We start from the raw sequence: 19,691 nt of genomic DNA on the forward strand, positions 1-19,691 counted from the left end.
AATGTGTACAATGTGAAGGATGGGTGTCAGGAGGATGGAACCAGGCTCCTCTCAGTGATGGCCAATGATAGGACAAGGGGCAATGGAACATAAGAGGTTCCAAAGAAATACAAGGAAGAATTTCATCACTGTTCAGGTGAAAGAGCACTGAAACAGGCTGCCCAGGTGGGTTGTGGAATCTCCTTCTCTGGAGACATTCAAAACTGACTTGGATGAGTTCCTGTGTGACCTACTCTAGGTGGTCCTGCTCTGGCAGGGGGGTTGGACTAGATGGTCTTTCAAGGTCCCTTCCAACCCTTAAGATTCTGTGCTTCTGTGACAGGTGAAGGTTTTAGGATTCCAATTAAGTAACTGAGATGTGAATTTCTATGTGAAACTAAGTGATCCAGCAATGACTTTTGTGAGCAGTTCTTCATTTACAGAATTTAAGTGAAAAGGATCACAGATGGGAGAGTGGTTACAAAAATTGTGTGTCTCAGAAGTATCCTGATATATATGCTGTAATATGTGTTCACAAGAAAGATTTATTCATAGATTTATGTAGGCTGCAACACACTTCTTCCAGTAGTACTCTGTACTACAGAGATGGTATAGGGAAACAGCTGTCTTCCTCCTTAGGCCATCCCTTCCCCACAGACCATTGTGTAGCTGAATCCAGCTTTCTTGATTATGTTTTGTAAATTTTTGTTTATTGTCAATTTTGTGCTTGTTTGCTGAGCAAGGTAGATGAGGGACCCTCATCCACTTCTTACAGGGACTACTTTGGGCATCATGAGAGCAGCAGAGTTTCAAGGACTAACTGACAGTTTTGAAGATTTGACCCATATTCAGTTTGGTGGAGTGAGGGGTTGTTTTTATTTATCTATAATTTTTGATTTTAATATTCTGTAACTGTAGATATATTAAGCTGCTCTGGCAACTTTCCTTATGCAACCAAAATAGACATAACAGGTTCTGTAATTCATCCCTTGCCTCAGCTATTGCTCTCTGTTTTAAATGAGCCATATTATGTTTGCTGTCTTTTTCTTTGCTGAAGTGTAATAGTGTCTTGTTGGCTAATGGTCTGATTTTGATTTCATCCACAGTAAACATTTGAAGCCTGTATAGTTAACAATGTAAGCAAAATCAGTCTCTAGTCATTGATAGTGGGGGAGGAAAACAAAATCAAAAAGTCTTTCCATGCCTCATTCATGGTTTCTGCTTTGATCATAACAGTTTATTCAGGAAAAATGTCATTCTTTTCAAAAATGAAAATGCAGATATTAATAATTAGATGGTTTTTTATTTTCAGCATAGAGTCACTTTATATTTCAACCATACATTTAAAATATCTGTATAATCTTATTAGAATCCCATTAGCAACTTCTTTTGATTCTTCATTTTACTTGTTTCATGTGCTATGAAGTGAGTTTGTGGGTTTTTCTGCAGAAAAAGATTGTCCTTTTTATTTCCAGTTTCCTTTCAATATGTGATCTGAGAATTACTTGGATGCCATCTGCTACAGATATTTTTCTGTTTGCATTTCTTTTCTAGGTGTTAAAACTCATAAGCAATGGCATCATCTAGGTAACAGGTCTAGTAGCATTATTGTGCACAAAAGCAAGTAATCTGTGAACACAAAACAAATGAAAACTCCTTTTTGTGGTGAAATTTTGATCTTTTCTTGCTGACAACTATACACCTCCTTGAACTTCCTTTTCCTTTGAGAACGTGCACCCAGGTGGTGTCTTTTCTCATGAAGCAAGTCATAGTGCTGATACGTGAATGTAATACTTCTCTCTGTAGATACCCAACTAAGCAAATTGAGCTCTTGATGTTTTTTGGATCTTTCAGGCAAAAGAAAAATTTAAAAATTAACTTGCAACATTTGATAGGCCCAGACAGCTTAACTCTTGCTCTGAGACAAAGCAGTACAGTTCTAAGTATGTCACTGAATAGAATGCAGCTTAGATAACCTCCCTTGCAACACCGAGAAGGTAATAAAATTAGCATCTGACAATCAGATCAGCAAGTTTACTTTCAGGTACTGGAAGGTATGGATGTTCATAAACCAGGAGCTATGAATCTAAATAGTAGATGGATTTTGAGCTCTAGAGATGGTAATTGTCTCCCTATGCCCATTGCTTTTGCTGTCTGATTTGAGATACTCATTTTACCCTGTTTACAAGTCTGACATTGCCTATACTAGCTGAGACAGAGAGGATATACTCACACAGTGACAAATGCCAAGTTTCAGGGGCTTAGCAAGTTACATTTCACTAAGTGGTTTATGCTAATACATTGCAGTTTGTGTTTGCAGTGATTAGAACATCATATTTACTGATTTGCAGTTATGTTAGCCAGAAAGTGGTAACTCAGTAAGTCTTGCCAACGCACTCGCAGTCACGTTACTAAACCTTAAGGTTTCTACTGATGACTGGCACAAGCCATAACTGCACACTATGACTGGAGATTTCCATTCAGATTCTATGACGTTGCACTTGTGAAGCAACTACCAAATAGATCACAAGCCTCTTCTTTCTTTTGTGAAATGTGCTGGCTCTTTCAAGCATATTTAGTGAAAAATCACACCCCATTTTTAGCCTTGTCTTAGGATATTCGTGCTTTAGTGATTAATTGGTAAGTAGGGGTGACACTCATGAGGGATGGTTATGACTAAAGAGAAAATGTCATTTGTCTTGCATACTTTTACATTTTCACACTTCTGTTTTACATGATACTTAAGAACCAAGTATGAAACAAGAATTGCATTTCACTTCTGAAGCGTGTTAGCCAGTAGGACTCGCACATCAGCTCTTCTTACTTTGCAGCTTCTTCTATTTCCTTTAATTTCCTTACCTTTCATGAGAAATTATACCAGGTGATTTTTTTCCAACTCTCATTTTTCAAGGAAGTCTTGTGCTGACAAAAAGATGGACCATATATTGTGCAGAAAATGCTTGTGGAGGGCCTCTTAATTCTTAACAGGAAATTCAGCAGCTCTTGGCACTTTGCTGGCTTTCATTGGTTAAAATACACCCCCTGCACATATCATCCTGTGATAGCATCATTTGGAAATAGGTCAGTTTGCCAAGTATGTAATGATTCTTAAACTCTGACTGCTCTACTAACTTTCTGAAAGTTCAGCTAGTGAGCTGCATTTAGTCCTTGATTCTGTATATACTCAGAAGGTGCCATTAAACTCCCTGCATGGTGTCACAGTAGCGTTGAAGAACTTGCTCAAACAGTAAAGGGTAATGGCAACCTCATCTCCTCAAAGGACTTAACTAATTGTTGTATTTTTTATTCATGCCTTTAGTCAACTTTCAAAGTAACCTTTATGTTGTGAGCGTATTCTCAGAGGATCTTCTCTGTCTCGAGTACTGACAAAGAGATGATGGATTGCATGATTTAGTGGTTACAGTGTGCTTAGACAAGTGCAGACAGACGTGAATGTTTGAAAGAAAACAGTGAATTAAGCTCCTATGAAGAACATAAATCTTGTGGTCCTCATCGGGATCGGTGTAAGATCATTAGTGATATGATTAGGCTGAGGTGCGCAATTGCTATCAGTGGGTGGGTTTGGTTGCTGGCATTTACAACAGCCTTAATCCAGAAAGCTGCTCTTTGGGTACTTTTCTGGTATTAGTCATATTCTCTTGACCAATCTTCCTATGAAACTTGTTCTTTGCCTGTTTATTCTTGTAACAGAAAGGGTAGTGATTTTGCTTTTATCACAGCAGAGTCTATTGCTGTCATCATCACCCAATAGTGTAATCTCAGCTAAAACAAAGTAATTGGCAGGATTCCGAGTGCTTACAATGTCATTCAGACTTCTAACATTTTTCAAGCTGTTGTTGACCCATGCAACCTTTTAACACTTTACTTAATGATTGTTGTCTCCCTGTTTGACCTGCTTATTCCAGTAAGGCAGGATTATGATAGAGCAGTCACTGTTAAATAAGTTCCTAGAAAGCAGGTTTTCATCACAAGGCAGTCTATTTGGAGTCAAGCATCTCAACAAGATGTTTTGCAAAAGGTAGTAAGTTGCACTTTTTGCACTTCCATCAGGCAAGGCAGTAGAAGAGCAAGGCATTTTAGACTGGCACATTAACTCTTAGCAAAGGAAATGGTTTGATAAATGCTGTCCTGAGCATATATCACTTGGCAGCATTGGAACATAGGTTTCCCTGGGCAGGCTGCTTTGTGCTAAGCATTGTAATCAAAAACCTCATTTTATCAGCAGTTACAGTCTGGAAAAATCCAGTCTCAATTCAGTCTTCTATTTAGAGACAATCTCCCCAGCTTTCTTGAGAAGGAATTGTTGTATGGGATCCCCCACTTATTACATAGTAGCTGCTTCCACAGCAGCAAACCCAGGTCACGAAGTAAGAGATTCTTCTTTTGGGTTATATTAATGAAGAATATTTCAGCATTTCTTTTTAACAGCTAGAGGAGACTGGCAAGATAGTAATGTACTAGAATATAAACAGTATGCTTAAATAACTCCTGGTTTTATTCCACAGTTGTTAACCCTGTTTCATTTCATCTGCGTGATTAGTTCTGTCCAAGCTGATGATCAGTAAAGCAACCAATCACAGAGTGGGAAATAGGTCAGACAAATGAAAAATCCACATGTTGGTGGTTGGGAAGCATTCCAGGGAAGTGGGAATTGCTAGAAGTTGAGATGGAGGCATCAGCAGATTGAACTGATAGGAGGACAGATTGTCCTGGAATGGTATTACTTGTGCAGCATGGGATTGGACCTGCAAGGACTTAACTTGTTTGCATTAGCACAAAAAGCAAGAGTATTTAAGTGATGTTTGTTGGTAAAACAAACCTAACAGCACAGAAGAATTGACACACCACATAAGAAGAATTAGCAATTTAAAAGGAAGACTTGGGTGTATTAGTTACAGGTTTTCTATGAGCCACCAGTGTGATATGCTGGAGTGGGGGGAAGAGAAAGAGAAGCACTGTCTCCAGAGTTTGGTGAGAGAGGGGAAATTTACCAGTACAGAAAAGGAAATGTTATGCATTTCTGGTCACCTGTTCATGAAAGATGAATTCAGGCAGGAACAGGCAAAGTGAGGAAGTATAGTAGGATAATAGAAGGACTGAAGAGCCATGAGGAGATTTAAAAGGTATTTGGTTTATTTAGCAAAGCAAAGACTGATAGGAAAGATCATTGGTGTCATGGGGAGGGAAAAGGGAAAGCAGAGACTTCATTTAAAGCATTAAAAAATGGTGGGCTTAAGAACAAATATAAATAAGCTGATCAGGTATATATTTTAAGGAAGATGTCTAATTATAAAGGGATCAAGGCCTTCTGATAGAAACAGCCATCTGACAGAAGAAATGAAAGGCAAAATCTTGTTTGTTGTTTCAAAGTGAGCACTGATCAATTTGAGCAGGAGCATATGACGTGATTGCTTGTGGCAGAGGATGGCATGTCTGTGATGCAGGCAGACCTTTGTGCTCCTGTGTATTCAAGTCTTCTGATTTTTGAGTGAAAAGCTCCTATTAGAGCCCCCCATATATTAAGATAACTGCACAGTGCAATTGACATTAAGCTAAGGGAGACAAAGCTCTGTTGTCTGTGAACATAAGTAAGGCAAAAGATTATTTTGCATATTCCTGCATTTAATAACTTGTTTAAATAAATGGCCATTTTGTGCAATAAAGTGAGTAAAATTTTTACCAACCTAATAATTACTTGTTATCATCTAAATTAAATAATCATTAGGAAAAATTCATTTGACCATATAAAAATCTTCATAATATTCCTTCCTCCACTTGTATTGAAGGGATATGTAGAGACAATGCTTCTCTTTGGCTGTCTCTAAGTAAAATTAAACAACTCGTTGTTTTATCCAGTCATTCCCTAATCTTGTAGCAATACTAATAAGAACTGAGTTGACCACGGTATGATCTCAGGAGTAATTTCTAATGATGATTATTCTGGACTCTCCAAGGAAAGTAAAGACCATAGAGAGGAACACAGAGCAATTGCTTTACATGTCTAATATATAGATTTGATTGAAAGGAGTATGGTTAAATGCCTCAGCTGTTTGAATGATGCATAGAGGCCAATGGAGATTTAAAGAACATGGGTAGTGTGAGTCTACCTTGCCTTGATAAGAAAAATAGGCCTTATTAAATGCTATTTCCTTTCCTTATCTTTCTTTTGTCACTAGTATTGTTTGGTTGTTTGTGGAATAGAAGACTTCATACATGCACTAATTTTTTCTCAGGCTCGGGTCTAAAAATTCTTATGATTCTAGAACAGGTATTGTCATTGTTCTTAGAGGGATTGCTCTCGTGCATGTGCTCATAGGCCGGACCTTTGGCAAGTACTTAATGTCCCTTCTCATTTGCCCGCTGCAATTGTTCTGGGCCCTTTACCCTGAAATAAGATGGTATTATTTGTCCAACAGTTCACTACTGGAACTCACATCCATATTACAGTGGCTTCTTAGCTTGGCATCTTTACCATTTGGCCCCTGAACTGGATGCACCATCTGTGCCAGTGGTAGCTGGGACCTCGTGTGTTTTAGGGTGGTTTCAAGCATGAGGTAAAGACAGTGGAAAAGTGATGACTTCAGTCTTTTACTTTAGGTGAGATTCTCAGAGGTGCTGAGATGGAAATGAACTCATGGAAAATTGAGCTTCCCGTGAAAAATGGCAGGAAGCATGATCCATCATAGCAGAGAAATAAACAAGTATAAACAAGTATAAACAATACTGGTTCACACATTTCAGTCACGTACCAGTAAAAAAAAATGGAGTTAACCCAATAAAAATCTTTTATCAACCCAACGTGGGGAAATATAAACATGTCATTTATGTTTGGTTCAGTTGTATCAAAGGCATGCTACTGTATATTTTATATGAAAATACTGATTTGTATTCCAACCAAATGCTGTATTTATTGGCTGTATTTTAAAAATTGATAAATATATTAGTACATTATTTCCACCAGAGAAAACAGATGACTCAGAGTCCTGACATCTTTAGACAACATTTACATGCAAATCTGTAACTCTTCCCTAAAGAAGAGCAAACTGGAACCCGTGTTGAAAGATAAACAAGAGCAACAGTATCTACGTATATCTGTGTTTGTGTATTACTAAGATGGATATGTAATAAAAACAATGTTATCACTGATGGATCTGACAAATATAGATACTGCACATATAAATAGTGGTCAAACTGCTGATATTACCATTCCCTTTGATGTGAACTTTCATATAAAGTTTAGACTATTATGCAGTAATACATTTTCCACGTCAAGGATGATAACCCAGGACTTAAGTCACTAGGGCAGATGTCTAAGGCTGTGTTAGAAGCAGAATTGGAATGAAGAAGTGAAGAAAGTGCAGAAACTGAGGACTCCACAAACCAAAGGTAGGGAAACAGTGACAACAGGTTATAGGATTTGAGTAGGGAAACAAGACAAAGTTGCATCTAACTGTGGGTCAAAGCAAGATCGGGAGCTGAGGCAAAAATCAGTGGTAGTGAGAAAAAAGTAGGGTTGTGTTAAAGTGGTAAGAAACAGATTTGAGGACTTGGCCTTGGGGACAGGTTGGAGTCTAAGTGAGGAAACAAAGTGGGAGCTGTGCAACTGAAGGGAAGTGGCACACTGAGCAGGAAAAATGATAGATGGGATGGAATAAAGTATATGCAGTGAGAAAGATGGCCAGTCCAAAGTGGAATCCATGTTTTTAGGCTCTTAGTCATGGAGAGATTGGTTATGGCTATCTGATTGTGATAAATCCTAGAAATTAAATGTACTCTTTTTTGAACTATGATAGATTATTAATAATGATGCAGAAAGAATAGTCATGTTCTGTTATACATCTGTTCTATGTTCACTGCAAGCAGGATGGTCTTGTAGGGAAGATGAGTTAATCTCAGTCCACTAAGTAGAGGCCTGACCAACTTTTTGTTATGAAGAGTGGTTTTAAACCTTCAGGTCTATGGACATGCACTCAGAAGGTTTAGTAGACTTGACTAACAGAGCCTGGACTCGACATAGTTCAGTCTTAATTGTGGTGTCAAGGAAATGCCAAAAGTGTCCTCCTAATATCAAGGAAGAATAGACCAAGCAAGGCTGTTATGTCCTAGTTAATTCTGACACCAATTTGGGGTTAAATAATGAAGAGACATGGAATTCTACTAGTGAAGACTGAAATAAGGTAAGTGTAGTATGAATATAATTCATACAGTTAAGGTGTGAATGTGATTTTGAAAACTATTTCCTAAAAAACACATTATAAACTTGGTTAGTCAAGGCAGCTCTCTAGTGACATGGAATTATATGGAGCTCTTCAGTTGTACAGCTGCACAACATTCTCATTTTCTAATGAGCACTGTAGAATTTCAATAAAACACTAAGAAGAATTTACAACTGTCTGATGGGTCTTGGGAGATAATTACTAACAAGGACATTTCTGGTGAGCTCCACAGAGATCTGACCTGGAACTGTTCAATGATCTCAGTCCTTTGGAAACAAATAGAGTCCTTTCTAACTAAAACTTGTAGATGACCTGGAAGTTGTGCAAAGACAGCAGTGAAAATATGGTTTGTCCTGGATCACTTAATGAACTGGGCCTGTGTATAGTGTGTTTTAAAGCAGCTCAAAGAAGAGTTATGTATCTGTGAATGAGGTATGCAGGATATACCGTGTGTTGTGGTTATGATTATAGGAGGAGATAAAAAGGAGTGAATACTGCTTTCCAGAAAGCAATTTGCTCTGGAATATGTTTTAAGAGACATAATATAACTGAGGTACTCTGTTAGCTTGCAGCTCAATGCTCTATCTGAAGGGCTTAAAAGAAGCCTTCAGGTAGTGAGTATAAGAACTACCTACTTCCAACATCAGCTGAGGCTGATACTGAATTCAATTCTGGTGTCAGCAGTTTTAAAGGAATGTTAAAAATGTGTTTAGATACAGAGACCCCACAATTTTTTGAGAGCAGAAGTCAAACAGCTGAAGAAAAGAAAGCAAAGTTTACAGCCTTGTAAAAGGATGCTTATTAGAGCAAGCTGCCAGGGAAAGTAGCAGATTCACTTTCTTTTATTGCCTTCTGATTGCTGCAGAATACTTTCTGGGGAAAAAGTGTTTTAGAGCAACATCTTGGTATGAAAGTTCTTGTATGAACCATGATGGCTTTTAATAGATTATGCTTAACATAAAAAGATGATGATCTATTGCCTGATTTTAGACTTTACCAGAACTGGCACAATTTTAAGGCCTCATACCCCATAGTGTGTTCCACTGCTACAACTGTTGTGAGCATGGTGGGTCCAGCTCCATCTCCAAAGAGAAGAAACTTGCCTCATGTTCACTGAAGGTTTCTCCCATCATATTTTTTTAAGTTTGTGAGGATATTGCAGGAAACAAAAGGAAATCCTTGAGACTCAGAAAGAAGAATAAATAGGAAATGACAGACAAAACAGTTCTAACTGAGAACTAATGTGGGAAACATCTTGGCAGCCATAAGCGTTTTCTGGTAAATGTGTGTAGTTAACAGTAGGGAGTGGTAAGCCTTGGTAGCCCTTTGTAATCTGCAAAATCCAGTCGATTTGCTTTCTTGTTTTCTTCTTCAGATTGTTTCCCTACAACCAAACAAGAAGAGTTACTACACACATTTGCTGGTTTTATTTGAGAGATAAATTAAAAAGTGGCGCTTTTATAATCAAGCAGAACTGTCTGCAGTTTCTATTCTCCATGCAGTCATATCTGGTTTATTACATGCTGGCTTTTATTGAACTCCAGTTTCTTATTTCAGTCTTGCATTATTTGAGGGTTTTCTGTGATCTTTAGCTTTATTTTTTTAAGCTCTGCTGGTGAGGACTAGCAGTTAGATGGAGAAGTGTCCCTAATTTCATGATGGCCTTTACCAACTGTTTATCCAGTGGAAGACTAAGGTGGGAATGATTCTGGTGTAATTTGCTGGAGCCACTTGTGCAAGCTCTGATAAACTTTGTAAAAGTCATGATTTATAGCAGATATTACAGCTCTCCAGTTTATATGCACTTTCACAGCCCTTTATACCTAAGGCACAGTGTGGAAAATGGTTATGATCAGATTTCATTTTAAATTCTAGTTATTAAAATTAACTTTTTCCTGAAAAGTGGGACCTGAAAATCAGGAGCTTCTACTGTATGTGACACAGGATTTCTTAGTTCTGCATTTCAATGCTTTCCTCAGTCCAAACAAGAAATATCCTACTGTTAAAGCTGGGGAATAGTCAGATTCAGGTCCTGTTTAGGCAAATCCTTTTGACTAAGCTATTCTGTTCCCAACCATATTAATAACAAAACTCTAAAAATGTGATACACTGAAAATCAGTTAGTACCAAATATCTCAGAAAGCAAAAATCTTGTGTGTTTTCTTTGTTTCACTTGCTTGGGAAAGTGGGGAACAAAATGAAAGTGAAATATGCAGGATCATAAACAATAAATAGAATTACTTTACATAGTGACCATTTAATTTGCTCCAGCTTCACCAAAGTGATAGTAATAAATGCAAGAATATTAACTCTCTTCATAGTTTTACCAGATGTTTTAAGAAGGTGACTCCAGTGCTGGATGTAAACAGCAGCATTTCTTTCACTGAGTGTGTGTGGGAGAAACAGTGATTCCCTGAATGCATTTTGTTATCCATAAAGCCCACTTATAAATTTATAATCAGAGAGGTTTCCAATCCTACAGTCATATGGCTTGCAACAAAATGCCATTACATGATGGTAAAAATATGCTGAAGTAAATGGAGCAAATCTTAAACCCAGTGCTGTAAGTATGAATCCTCTTGACAGGAAAAGGAGAGATTTGATCCCTATTCATATGCATACCCAGATCCCTCCTTCTGGCCTGCTCCAGTGTCTAGTTTTATGGGACTTTCTGCATGTTATATGTTTTTGGGAGTTATCCAAGGTAAGAGAGTGGGACCACAGCATCCAGAGCTCTTCAAAGACAAGGTGCAACAGCCTCCTACAGGTAAAGGCCCCAATATGGAACAGTGTTGAAAGAACGAGATGTGGAGATGGATACATGTGTGCCAGTTTTGAGTCCTGAAATACAAGTGACTTTTACTTACAAAAGATACAACTCTGAGGAGATGATTTTTTTAGTCACCTTTCAACTTGATACAATTTCCAGGCTAAATTCTGAATGCTAGTTGTGATTCTTGCATTTGCTATTTTGTCTCTCTTCATTTCTTAGCTATCCCAAATTTAGATTTACACTAATGTTGACTTGAAGAAAAAGGAAAGGTATGCAAGGGCTGACAGTGATGATCCTGAATATAAATTATATCAAGCAAATTGATGCAAGATAAAAATTACCAAATCAACCTTTTTTATTCTATATTTTATGGAATATCTAATGTATGTTTGGCAGTAATTTACTCTTGCACATGAATTTCTGACAGTTTCGATTCTTTGGGCTTATTAATCAATGTAGTCAGCACCAGAGCAATTTTTATGAGACTCACTAGTCATCAAAAATTTATTATCAGATAAATCAAAGAAACAACTAGCATCTTAATAGGGTGAACAAAGTGGCATGTAAAAGATCATTCAAGCCTACATGTTTTTGACACTTGTGTACTGCATTTACTGCTACGGTCAGGTTTTGTTTGCACTTTCGTTAAAGCAGTCATCACTGTGATGGAATTGCTCCCTTTTGTGCTAGGCTTTTTCTTCTTTCAATTTTCTATGTATATATGTGTGTATATTTCACATTAGCACTGTTCTGGTAAAGCATGAAACACTGTAAAATGAAATATAGAATTTTAGTTAAAATCTGCAACTCTTGTAGTTAGCTCCAGTAGATTGTGTGCACTTCAGGAGAGGGATGGGATGGAAGTACCTTGTGAGTAGTACCAGCATGCCCCAAATATGCTTCAGTCTCTGATCCAGCTGCATGAGGAGCTCTGATATTTGTCTCAGCTAAATCTCTAATGGCTAATTTGGTACAGAAATCTTTCTACTTCTTGAAAAGGTTGCATGTTTTCTGTTTGGTATTCTGAGAAGGATTTGCCAGTCATGCTTCTTGTGGCTGTCCTTGTAACTGAGCAAAGCCAGAGATGAATACTTCCCAAATCCACCTTTTTGTTAAAGCAAAATGCTTACCTTACCAAAACAGCCTTGCATTTGCATTGGTTGAGTCTCCTCTCCAGTCTGTGCATGAGCAATGGCCTCCTCTGGCTTGGCTGGCCTGTTTGACCGCAAGCAAATGTAGACACAGGTGTATGGCAAGAACATAATGCTGATAGCACTGGGAGTGTGGCTGGTGGCTTCACCTTCCCTCTGTAACTGTAGCCCTGTCCTCAGAGGAGGGTGAGCATTTGGGGAGTGATGAAAACAGGAAATTGTATTGTTTCATGGAGCTTGGCTTCATCTCAGTACTCAAATGTAGGTATGTCAGTCATGAAAGAGATACCTTATGCTGTCCCTGTAGTCAAGGGGGCCAACTTAAAGACAGTTCACCCAAAAACCTAATGTTCTTGAGGCCCAGAGGGTAAGACAACAGAGGGTACCCCAGAGGGTAAGCCCCACCTGGGGCTGTTGTCCCCAGGTGGTAGCTGCTGAAGCAATCAGATGACACCAAGCCCTATGTGTCTGCCCCAGCTGTGCATTCCCACCCACATGCCCAGCCCAGCACTGGCCACCCGTGACCATGTAGCAGGGGGTTTAGGGAGCCTATACAGCTGGAAACTAAGCACTTATTTTGGCAGTTTTAGTCTCTTTGAACTCAGTGCCTGACCACCAGTGCTAGCCCAGAGGGCAGTGATACACAGCTGTGGAAGAAATAGCCCATCTGAGGGAAGTTTAAGTTCTGGGGCTGGTTACATCAGCTCCTCAGTTGCATGTCCAAAAGCACAGGAGAACCTGGGTCCTAATGTGGATGTTTTCACTTCATAAAGCAAATCTCCTCTGAAGAGAACACAAGTTCTTTTAATAACTTAAAATCTCCTCAACATGGGTGAACTCGTGGGAAGTCTGGATTTGTTTATCTGCAAAAGATTGGTGGGAGAGGAAAAAAATCTTTCAGCCTGTGTATTTCAGGTGATGCTGAAACTAGGCAGTCTCATTAGTGGAGTTGTTGTAGCTAGCTTTCTTCTGCTTTGCCTAATAAAAAAATAACTGAAGGGAGATTGAATTTATTCTGTGTTAATAACGTGAAAGTGTGTTTCTGCATAGATACCAAGCCATGCAGAACTGTGAACAACACAAAATAAATGTGACTGTTCCCTCCTCCACCTGATGCATGCTTGTACAGGAGAAATGTATTTAACTTAAGCATTGTCTTTTTCTTTGTTTGTAGTCCTTAGGATTGTCTATGGGATGAAGGGCTTACAGAAACACTGTCGTCTTGCAGCTCTTAGAGTTTATCTCCCTAGCTGATTCCAATTCAAGTGAGTTAATGGCTGAAAATGGATGCTCTGGGTTGCTCACTTATGTAAGGTGTAGAAAAGCTAGATACAGTTCTCATATGTCTTGTAAAGATGCAGCTACAAAGATGTGATGGTTTTAAAAATAATAACATCCAGTGATCAATGCTAACATTTGACTGCAACTATTCATTTTCTTTCACTTTCTTTACCAGCCTTTCTACAGTTCAATCTGTGTGAGTCTTACTTCAGGAGTGGGTTATTATCTTCTCTGTTAGTTTTGAGATGAGTCTATAGTGAGGCATGAAAGTTCTAAGCTGGTGTATTTGGCATTAATGTGCCAAAATAACTAACCATCTCCCTGTGTACCTTTTTTACATGGCTGTTGCTCACCAGCATTTTCCTTTAGAATGGAAAGGACTAATCTCTGGTCTTGATTTTAAGGCAAACTGGAATTTGGAGTGGTTTAGATTTAGGCCAGCTTTATGGTGGAATATATAGAACTACAGTTTATATAGCTGTTAAATACTGTGGATTAAAGGCTGTGGTTTAGACAGGGGGTCAGTACACTGTCTTGAAGTGCATATATGTTTCAGAGTACTCCCAGAGCAAGTTTGGAAGCATCCATTAGATGTATATGAAGTGAAGAGGTATCAGGAAGCTGAAAGGTGTAAACTGGGATCTTAGTCCTGTGCCTGTCAGAGTTTCACAGATCACTGTAGTGACTTCTGTACAGGGACTCCTTCTCAAGGATCTTGAAACAAAGTAACTTTAGGAGCTTATAGCTCTATGCTAAAGGTGATACTATGTGTATGCAGTAAACAAAAATGTATGTCCATCCTACCCTGAAGAATCTGCAGTTGAGATGACTGGTAAGAAATCAGCCAGTCAATAGCAAATTGACATTAGTGTGCACAGTTTGTTTGCACCATTCACTGGAAACTCTGATCACATCATTCCCAGTGTAAAAGCTACCTGGTCAGGCCTTCATTTTCCATAACTTGCCTAGAAATTTCTTGAGTGCCATAGGTAGGAGAGAAACATGAAGATCTAATCTTTCTTCAATGCACAGAGTTCAAGTGAGGCAAGTTCTTGCTCTTTGGATCCAAGATCTTGCAGCCTTTTCATAGGATCTGCCACTGATGGAAAGGGTCAAGAACTCCTTGGGCCAGTAGGATGGAGAACTTGAGGGACAGATGATGTTTTCTTTTTTATAAGGTTGTCTCTTGTACCCTGTATTTTTGTTAGCAACTAGTGAAGATGAATTCTTTTCAGTGGATTTGGATACTTACTGTACCTGACCTGATGTATCTGAGGTCATCTCTGGTGGGATAGTTTTGGTATAACAGGAAGAGATGGTTCAAAACAAGTTTTACACAGAGGTGCACCAAATGGTGCTGTATTGTCTACAAATTTCTCCACCAAACCATTTTGTGTTTTTTAAATTAGCAATATTGACTCCTTTTTCTTTGCTGATTGGTTTTAATTTGCACTTTTTCTCAGGGAATTGAAGCAAAGTAGCTGCTTTCTTGAAGTCGGGTGAAATTCTTGGAAATTCAGTCTGGCATTTGCAATTCAGCTTGAGATTAATTTGTTTATTCTTTGCTTCAATTTTGAGACTTTTCTGTAGACTCATGACAAAATGAGATTTTAATCTCTTCAGGAAGAGTTGTTTTGTTCTGCTTTCCTTCTAAGTACAGTCTTGTTCATATAATGACGTACTACCAACTAGATTGCCTTAGAGATTCAGCAATGCTTGTGATCAGTCTGACTGATAGTTCTGTATCAGTTCAAGTGATTCAGTGCACAGATTCATAGCTCTAGAGGTGGCAAATACATGTCTGAGAGTTGCAGTAATCTGCACATCCCATGTTGTTTTATGGTGGACAGTTTGCAGGTAAAGGTTGTTATGGACCATCTTGGAACCCACAGATGCATTTTATTAGACATGGGACAGTAACCTGAACACTCTCAAATATTTATCACTTCAGTTTGAAAAGATAAACTTCTTCCTTTCACCTGCAGATGTTGTATTTGGATTCCCATCAGATTGCAGCAGTCCTGATGCTTGCTCCTTTTTCTGAAGATTTAAGTATTGCATTGCTTGGGGTTGTTTTTTCAGTAATATTTACCTATGGGCATACAAATGCCTCTGTTCTGTGGTTTATGGAATTAAGAATGCTAATTAAAAACTCACATGCCCTCTGTTTGACAGCTTAGGTATCCACTAATCTAAATAGTTATTCATAAACTTTGCTGCCTTGCATCATTATGTTTATATTTAGTTTTAATCCTCTGAAACTTGATTTACTAGAGCCAGGTTTCCCTGTGTTCACAAAGTAGCGTGAGGTGCTTTCATCACTGAACACAATATTATCATTTATGTGTGAGAAAACAAGCCCTTCATAACAAGAGTGAAGGTTAGTCATTTCTCTTTCCCTCTAAAGGATTGGTTTGTGATATGAAATAATATTAGGACATATTTCACACAAAATATTTCTTTCCACAAAGAAATTTCCCAGACAGTGGGTTGGGAATCAGAAAGGCTGCTTTCACTCAAACGTTCATACATTGGCATGGGAATACACCTGTGAGGCACCAAGGAGTATGTGTATTGGACAAGTAGGGAGTCTGGGTTAAGACAAGCTAAAACACCCTCTGTATTTCTCCTAGAAGGAGAGACATGGACTACTAAAAAGTTGAGTTGCTATGTTGGTGATGTACGTGTTTCTGAACACATCTCTATCCATAAATACTCTCCCACATTCCTGTATCTATTTAGTTCACTGCTGAAATGATCTATTGTTCAGTAAATGTATCCATTAACTCACTTCCATTTTAGCCTTTTCTAGGAAGGAAGATAGCTGTAGAAAACAATGGGCATTGCAGTGGAGAACTCTGTTGGCACAAAATACAAATGGTATTAAAAATAAGTTAAGTAAAAACAGTATTCACAGGTGAAATAGTGAGATGATCGAAATGAATCATGGGAGGGATGTTGCAGAATCCAAATGATTATATTCATGGGGATTGCAATTAATTATTTAATTCCACTGATGCACATCCTATAGCCTAAAGAAGCACTGCAGGTTTACAACTGACTAGCTGTTTATGTAGCAGAATGTAGTCTTTGCATATTTATTAATATTATTCATAACTGGTTGCTGCCTAGATGAACTGCTCTATTCTTGTGGCTTGCTTCAATACATTATCTCAACCATTTAATCATGACATTATAATGGAAATTTCTCTAAATTTTAGAATGATCCATGGGGCAGTTTCTAAAACTCCAATCAGCATCTCTTAAAAACACCTATTTGCAGTTACATTTAAGAATGCTTTCAAAGGGTTTGTATCATAGAATCACAGAATGGTAGGTAGAATGAACTGTATAACAATACATTTTTTTCTACATATAATTGTTTGCTGCTTTTAAAGAAAGGTTTTCTTTAGCTGAAAAAGAGATACACATTGAAAAAAGTTAGAATAAGCATTTAATTAAATATTGTGTGTATCCATTCTCTAGCTTACAACTTTAACTTGCTTACTTTAGAGTTAACATGGGATGGTGAATCATGTTTGTAATGCAGTTTGGACTCCCAAGTGATGGAGGAAATCCTATTGCAAGATTAAGGTCTTCCACACAGGCATAATGCTGTAAAAAAAACCCCAGAATAACACAGGAAAAAAATAAAAGAGAAATAAGGGTTGCTAGAAGAAAGGAAATGCAGCTGCATATGTGTTAGCTTATCTCTTTGGGGAGTTTGCTAGCTGGATGTGCTGGCCAAGGATCCACAAAGAGAAATCCAAAGAATATGTATTCTTTTTCTAACCATCTTATTTATCCACTTCTGCCTAAGCTTATTCATACAGGAACTAAGTATAATATCTCTCCATAGTGATATTTACTTATCTGATTCCTGTGCTCAAAGGTTTGGGACTGGTGTACCAGGTTTTGGAGGAAGTTTTCAGCAGAATAACATGTGAAGTGTCTTTTTCCTCTATAGAAAGTGTGATACTGTGGTTCAAGCCAGTAGGATCTCAGTGAAAAATGCACTATTCAACTTTTTAATGTCCCATGCAGAACAAAAACTCCTATCACAAATTACCCCTGCGCCTCTTCCCAATCTAAGGGTATTTCGTCATCCAAGTAAGCTTCTCTGAAGTGATGTGATAACAGAAATCAATTACCTGATGGTGGTTTTAAACCAGAAGTTTTAGCTATAGTGAGTGGACAAGACAAACACCTGAAGTGACTGGATTCCAAAACCTTACAGTCTTGTACCAGCAAATGTCAAACTACGTGTATCCGAGAGGAGTGACCCGGGCAGGCAATGAAGGAATATGTGATGAAGTGTCTCAAAGCTGCTGTGAAATTGTTATTGCACTGCAGTTAGCAAAGGGATTTTCTCTGTGTGCAGTCCAACATTTTACACCTCTAGCTGGCTGGTTGCTTGAGAAACATGTGGTTGTATGAAAAACCTCACCCATCTGTTCTGCCAGCACAAGCAGTGTAGGTAGAAGATCTTTGATGGACTTTCTGGGAGTTTTGTTATCGAAAGGAGTTTCTCTTTGGGTATTCAACACAAAAAGAGCCAGACTGGCTGGAAGCTACTGAGGTACCAGGACAGGTTTGTGCTTACAGGCTGAGATTGAGCCAGTGGTATTAATTCTTTTGCTAAGTCCCTACAAGCAATGACATTTCCTACCTGTGGGTTTCAGGGTAGCAGCAGACTCAAGGTTTGCTGTCAGCTCAATTGTTTTGAGAATGAAAGATGGACCACTTGGAAAGCTTAACCTTTCTTTTTTCCTTCAGTGAGCAGACAGCCCTTTTCCCTCTCAGAACATGACATCGATTTTACTAGGGGAGGCTGAAAGTTTTTCAATCTTTTCTTTAACCAACATAATGGACAGTTTTGACCAATAACTACCCTTGGTCAGTCCTTCTGCCAATGAGGCAGTGTCATAAATTTTATCATACTCTTTGCTTTCCTGTGAACCTGCTCCACTGAGAGGAAATGCTTAATGTTTGCTATTACAATCTCAGAAACTTTTAAAGTCTGTAAAGAGTAACACTAGTTCAAACTTTGTGTCTTGTTCCTGAAGTCTGATTTAATGTAATTGTAATTTGTGACATTAGAGAGTGGTAAACAGCTGCTTGTGCCTACTGGGGTTTTTTCTTACTCTTGGCTTTGTTGGGTGTTGTGGGGGTTTTTTTCCACTTAATGATGCCAGCAAAAGTGACCTGGCGTTTTTCCTTTAATTAAAATGGGCCTTTGTGAATTAGTGTGTGAAAATCATGGGATATGGCACTAATTGGAGTTTAGGCAAGTGCCTCCCTAACCTTTCACAGTGAAACTTTTAAATGAAATGTTTCAGTTTTCATTTAGTAGCTTGAGAGTTTTTCATAGCTAGATATAAAATAATGATTCTTGACCTTTTTGGACAAATATATTGGGGTTTTTTTCCAAACAAAACCTTTATAACATCATTCATTTGTGGCTATTCTTACCTGTGGTTTGACTGCCTCAGCTCTCAGGTTCTACAATAGACATCCTAAGGACATAAGAAAAGACTCAGCCTCAGACCTGTGACCCATCAGACCCAGCAGCCTGGGTCAGGAGATACTGTTAGGGAGAACACACGAGACTGGCTGCTAAATACTCTTCCTTTTATCACTTATTTGTGGACCTGTTGTCAGCAACTTTATCACATTGGTTTTGAAAGCTCCTGAGACTTTCTGCCAGCACAGCCTCCTGTACCAGTAAGTTCTGGAAGTTCACTGGGTCTGGTTTTTTGGTTGAACAGATCTTCTTGATTCATTGAAGGCCAAATGTGGGAGTGGAATTTATTATACTTAGGATCAAATCATTCTGCTAATACTGGCAGATAATGGCAGAGTCACCACTGTGACTGGACCAGCCATAACTTTTCAAATGAGACATTGTCAAGCAGAAATGAGAAGCAATGGGAGCTGAGACCCAGTCTGATACTGAAGTGAGTCACTGTGTGCCAAGTAACCACCACATCTTGCTCTGGGAAATGCTAAACAGCTGCTTCAGGAGCATTGGTCTGGTGAGGTGGTCTGTGAGTTGGAAGGGAGAGTGTGCAGGAGTGGAATTACTGGAAATGAGCGTAGGATCTTGTGGCATGATGACAGGTACTATGGAGGGGGAGAGTGAGGTGTGTTGGGGACGTGAGGGGTGGTAATGTCACTGCAGAACTGCAGTCAGGTAAGTTGGTATGACAATAGTGCACTGAAAGAATTGCTTCAATACAGTGAGTACTTGCTTCACTGAAAAAGAAACCA

The 19,691-nt window shown here is 38.6% G+C and overlaps 1 protein-coding gene across 1 annotated transcript in view; it reads left to right on the top strand.

Annotated features, from left to right (window-relative positions):
* The window catches only part of RSU1 (Ras suppressor protein 1), a 102,755-nt gene that overhangs the window by 43,525 nt on the left and 39,539 nt on the right, over positions 1 to 19,691 (top strand). The window lies entirely within an intron of this gene.

This window comes from Colius striatus, chromosome 5 (assembly GCF_028858725.1).
Source record: "Colius striatus isolate bColStr4 chromosome 5, bColStr4.1.hap1, whole genome shotgun sequence".
In the NCBI taxonomy this organism is placed as follows: domain Eukaryota; kingdom Metazoa; phylum Chordata; class Aves; order Coliiformes; family Coliidae; genus Colius; species Colius striatus.